Genomic DNA, 6064 nt, shown 5'->3' with positions numbered 1-6064 from the left:
GAGACTTATTAATCACAGAGATGAAAATATATGATGGTAATAGGACTGAGTGGAGTCCAATTTGGTCTGTAATCATACGAGTGATTAACAAAATTGGACGACCGCGTAGCGGGAGACCGATTTGTTCAATCACGAGTATGATTACAGACTGGATTGGACGACACGATGTCCAGCCACCAATTTAATCATAACCATTACAATGTCCGAGAAAACAAAATTTATGCATTCCTTTTTCACTGCCTAATGTTACAAATTTGTCTATTTTGGAAAATCCCCAGTTTGATAGGATAAGTGGTTGTTGCTATGCTTATTGTGCTAAATTCTGTGATTGGTGGATTAAGCTGAGTGCACTCAATATGATTGGCTGATGCAACTGTCTGATTTTAAGCTATCCGAATACAGCCAACTGTCCGATTTCACTGTCCGATTTCAACCCTACTCAATAATTAGTGAAAAGTAAAGTAGCTAATGCACCAATCAAATTTGAGAAAATGGTAATGGTTATGATTAAGGTGGTCTTATACCTTTAAAATGGCATTTTTTGTTAGGGTAATCGTAATTTCGTAATTAGGCGGAAGCAATGCACGCGTACCACGTAATAACGAAAACATTGCGCCATTGAGGGCTAGCATTTTGATTGGCTATCTGTGGCTTTCTTTGATCATTAACCAATAGAACTTTTTACAGTCATGTCTTTAGTTACCTGGCCTTTAAATAAAAGTGGGGCTGGTGTTGACCTTGTTATGATACAAACTTCCCTGCTATTCTTATAATAATGATGTAGTTCTCATGCTAATCAGTTGGAATTTACATGAGAAAAGTAGTGAGGTTTCTATTCGAATTCACAACAAATTAAAGTTTACTATGGCCTCCCTTTCACTCATAGGCCCGGTAACTAAGCACACAACTGTACAATAGGCCTTTTGAAACTAACGATCACATGGTACAAAATCCACCATGCTGGAGGGCAAGCTCATTATTATTCCCCCACTGGGACATTAAAACAAAGGCAAGTCAAGCTTGACTGGTTCAGGTCTCTTTGTTTTAATGTCTCAGTGGGGGAATAATAATGAGCTTGCCCTCCGAGCATGGCGGATTTTGTACCATGTGATCGTTAGTTGCAAAAGGCCTATTGCCAATTGGAATGCTTTGACCCAGGTGTTCAAAGACCTGATAACTTGATCCGGTGGATACGTCAATGTCTAGTAGTTTCAGTCTGTTGTGCTCTCGCCACGATTGCTTCGGCCCCTGCTAGCATCATAAAATGTTAATTAATTCTTTGACCCAAACCATTAGTTTATTTAATATTTCAATATTACATGTTCAATATGGAATCCAGGCATTTGCTAAATTTCAGCGTCCAGAATACACTAGATTGCTCCTTGAGGAGCATGCGCCCGAAACTCCCCAGAAAAGTGCGCCGTTCGCAGTCCTGATGGGCCCATATTCTCATTGTTATACGAGATCTCGATGTAAAGGATTGCGTTACAATGTTTCCGTTTTTGTCATTGTCGTGATTTTCGCTCCCAAGGTCAAATAATATTAAGGACAATTCAGGCAAGGGCGTACAGACGTTAGGGGCCATAAGTTAAGATTTCCCTCACTGAAAGAATATTAGCCCTTTACCGGAGGACAGAGGTATGATTTTCATTGTTGTAATAAGTTTATCGTTAATAATGTCTCATTACTTCAATGCTTTCGGGTTCGTCTATGTTATATTCGTGTTGCTCAATTTTCTTGTATCGATTTCACAAATTATAGTTCGATTATTCCTTTCATCTTTTGTAATAGTCGCACGCTCCAAATTGTTTTTTCCGTTTTTAGGTCGTTTCAAGCGCAATAAAGAATTTAAACTTATCCCAAGAGTAGTGTTTGAGATGCTAGTAAACGCTTCTCCGCGCCGATATAAAGAAAAGAAAAGAAGATAAATGCAAATCCTTTACACTCGAGGCCCTTCTATCACAAAATTCTCCGTCCGCCCCTGATTATTTCATGTGTTGATAATCATATGACGAAATTTTTGTAACTCACGGTTACTGCATGATGGATTTTTCTTGATCATTTTAGCATTCAGTGGAAATCAAAGAAAGAGAGAAAGTGTTGAAGCTTTATTTAAAAGGCTAGGAATGTCTTGTGCCTTTCTTTTGTGTTTATGGCAAGCGACCAGTTTAGTGTAGACAGAGTGTAAAGAATTACCGTGTTGTGGCTAAATTTTTTCTGGATTTCAAATTTTTCAAATCAGTTCAATTTTTCATCTAATATTCATTATCACAATCTGAACAAAGGAAAAATCAAAATTTTGAAAAAGTGTAATTCAAGGAGAATGAACAACTGCTTCATTGCACTCATACTATGATGTAATCTACATTCTGACCTTGCATTAGTCCAAGGCGAATGGCTACCATAGAGATTTATCTTTGAACCTGCTATATCACGTTCTCTGATATTGTTGCCTTAGGTTTGAGTGTTGATATAATATATACAGTCAGACAAACCCATTCGACATTTCATGTGATTTAGCACACTGAAAATTAAGGCAAGCCCCTTTCACTGTTATTATTTAGTTTCTTTCCCTTGTATATTAAAGAGGCTTAAATGAAAAGGTTTTCCGGCCGCAAACCGAACAGTGGGTCTCCAAAAGAAAGAGAGTACTTTTTCAGTAGGGTAACGTTTTGATATTTGACTAATACACAGTATTGTCAGGCATTTTTCAAAGGCACCCAACGAGAAAATTAAGCCAAAAGCTTTTGAGAGACATTTCTAGGCTCCTTGTAATGTATAAAGACTGTCCAGAGAGATGTTTTCATCACCTAAAAGAATTTGATCTGTTCGGATATCTTAGATGAAAATTGAAGTGTCCGAAAATTTTAGGGAATTAAATCTTCATTTCAGAAATTGCTAGCTCAACGTTACCTTCCATGGAACCATTTGCTCATGCGAAACTACTAAGGTGACCTTTTTAAGTGCCAATTGCAAAATATCCCTTCCGAAAACTTAAGGGACTACTTTTATCTGGTTGCCGAATCTTTTAGTTGATGTTTTACTAAATCTATATCTGTTTGCAACGTAAAACCGAAATTCTTAGAACAGTTTGGCTCTCCCGAACACATATTTCACCGAAGATTATCGTTGGGTGCCCCTGATTTTTTAAGGCTAAAATACTGCACAGCAAAAGAAAGAGTATCAATTATTGTGTAGCGATTAACTGACAAGGGCTTCAGTTTTTCGTCAAGTCACTTTGCTAGCGCATAGTTGCAGGTACCCGCGGTAGATCATAAGATTGTTCTTATTGATAGCTTCTCCTAAATACTAGTGGGCACTGAGACATGAGCCTGACCAGCAAACGGAATCGGCAATCTCTTTTGGTAGAACCACAGATTCAAGTTGTTTCCCCTTCTGCAATAGGGGGTGGAAATGTTTTCATGGTCGGCCTTTTGTCTCCGGTCTCAGTCGAATTTTTTGATGTGTCATTGATGGATCATGCTTGACTCAAGGCTCACGTAGTCAGATTTGTTCATAATGACTACACCAGTACCCTCATCTGGCTTCGTGATGGCAATGTTATCTAGTCGTTTTAACTGTCTCGTAGCCTTTTGTAGCACTTTCGTTGGCTTTGGTGATTTGCAATCGATGCATTGATCGGAGGGTCGCAGCGGTTAGCTAAACTGAGCTCTTTTTTGTCATCAGCTAGTGTGTGCTCGAGTTTCCAATACAGTTTGTCAAAACTTGCTTGTATTTCGATGGTACTTGGTGAGAAGGAGTTTAAGCTTCAGCAAAAAGAACAAGCTTCTGGACTGAGAATGAATCTCTGTGTGATGAGATCTTTTTGATGTTGTTATCACGCTCTCTGATCAGCAGCCTCATAATCAGTCATGATTATTTGTTTTTTTCATCAGAGTACGCGTTCGTAGTATTTTTCCCTTACTATGCACATGAATTAGAGCGGCGAACTATTTTTGACGAATTCCGTCATAAGTCACCGCATTAATCTCATTCTTCAACGTCGCCTTCTGCTTGAGCTTTGATCCAATTGCAAGCTCCTCTCTAATGATATTAGCATTGCGAACTGTTTAGATGACTTCGACCATTTTTTGACTTCCTCTGCCGGATCAACTTTGACAAAAGTAGTTGTTAGTTCAAAGTTCTGACAGATTTGAAGAAACTCAATGGCTCCATGGCGCCAGTAGAAACCTAAGGTCACTATTTGAGAAGCCGTTTGTGTTAGTCCTTAGCTTCAAAACGAGCAAACTCAACTAAACAGTCTTAGCGAAAACTCAAGTAAACTTACAAGAACGTCACCGAAACGTTTCTTACGAGTTTACGATATTATGTCAGCGGTATTGATCACTACTTCATAATATCACATCTCCCTTCTCATAAAAAAGTTATTCAACATAAAGCACTCAATCAGACGATGACAGTTCAAAGTCCTAAACAACGTTCCTCAAACAAAATCTCGTAGTCGTCCTGGTCTATGAATGATTCTACCAGATCTTGTTTGCACCACAGGTGGTCCTTCCACAGGTAAAGGGGTACTACTAGCTGGCAGGTTTTCTTGGGATTCCAAATCCAACTGTGGCGATGGTTCCTTGGTCTTTACCAAGTGTCTTCTATTTCTCCTGAACATAGTTCCTTGAAGATCTACCTCGTAGGAGCGAGGTGCCACTTGTTTGACAACAGATCTCTTTCTCCACAGCTTTTCTTTGTCTGATGGCAGCGGTTTCATGCGCACTGTGTCTCCGGGTTGAAGCACAGGAAGCTCTTTTGTTCCTTTGTTGTAAAACAGTGCTTGTTTCGTCTTTCTTTCTTTGAGCTTGCTTTCAGTTCCCTCCACGATCTTTGGCTGTAACAAAGTTCCTGCTGTAGGTAACAGTGTCTTTGTACGTCGTCCAAATAATCTTTGTACTGGTGATGATCCAATACTGGGTGAAGGTGTGTTTCGCCAGTCCAAAATGGCCAAGTATGGATCTTGTCCACTTGCCTTTGCTTTGGTTAGTAACTTCTTGGCTGTCTTAACAGCATTTTCAATCTTGCCATTTGATTGTGGATAGTGTGGTGAAGACGTTTGGTGGTCAAAATGCCAGGCGGATGTAAATTCTTTGAATTCTCTGGAAGCAAACTGTGGTCCGTTGTCAGAATACAGAGTATCAGGTATGCCATGGCGTGCGAACTGATTCTTGAGAGACTTGATAACAGAGCTTGAGTTGGTACTGGATAATTGGTTCAGTTCAAAGTAATCTGACCAGTGGTCAACGATGATGAACCACTCCTTGTTGTCAAAACTGAAAAGGTCTGTTGCAACATGAGACCAAGGACGTTTAGGTGGATCATGAGGTATGAGTGGTTCTTTCTGCTGGTTTGTCTGATAAGTGTTACATGTTTCGCACTTAGAAACACAGTCCCTGATCTCTGCGGTCATGCCAGGCCAAAACAGGACATCTCTTGCTTTATTTAAACACCTTTCAATACCAAGGTGGCTTGAGTGTACTTGCGTGATCATGTGGGGCCTTAGCGCTACAGGTACTATTACTCGATTTCCTTTGAAGAGGATACCATCTTGGATGCTGAGCTCTTCTTTGAAGTCAAAATATCTCCTGATTTCTGATGGGACTTCTTCTTTTGTTTCTGGCCAACCAATCTTGATAATATGTTTCAACTGCTGAAGACCTTCGTCAAGATCAGTTTTTCTTCTGAGATCAACAAGGCGTTGACTTGTGATTGGCAGAAACTCGACCATGTTGATCTCTTCAATGGATTTGATTAGATGCTCCTCCTGTTCGACTGATAAAACCTCCGACTTCAACTCTTCTGTACTCGGCTTATTGGGAAGGAATGCTCGACTGAGTGTATCAGCAATGAATAGTTCCTTTCCAGGCTTGTACACTATATTCAAGCTATACCTCTGGAGCTGTAATAACATTCTTTGGAGCCTTTTGGGGGCCGAAAGCAGAGATTTCTTGAAAATGCTCTCTAGCGGCTTGTGATCCGTCTGTACTGTAATTGGCCTACCATAAACGTACTGGTCAAAGCGTGTGCACCCGTGAACTATGCTGAGCAGCTCTTT

General features: G+C 39.9%; 1 protein-coding gene across 1 annotated transcript in view; it reads left to right on the top strand.

Annotated features, from left to right (window-relative positions):
- The first annotated feature begins 107 nt into the window (after positions 1–107).
- LOC138006406 (proton-coupled folate transporter-like) overlaps positions 108–6064 on the top strand; it is a 17551-nt gene continuing 11594 nt past the window's right edge. Inside the window, exon 1 of the mRNA XM_068852705.1 lies at positions 108–1638. The gene's annotated coding sequence lies outside the window, so the exon portion shown is untranslated. The remainder of the gene's footprint in view (positions 1639–6064) is intronic.

Source organism: Montipora foliosa, chromosome 6 (genome assembly GCF_036669935.1).
Source record: "Montipora foliosa isolate CH-2021 chromosome 6, ASM3666993v2, whole genome shotgun sequence".
In the NCBI taxonomy this organism is placed as follows: Eukaryota; Metazoa; Cnidaria; class Anthozoa; order Scleractinia; family Acroporidae; genus Montipora; species Montipora foliosa.
The sequence above is the reverse complement of the archived record's forward strand: the minus strand, read 5'-3'. Positions and strand labels throughout refer to the sequence as shown.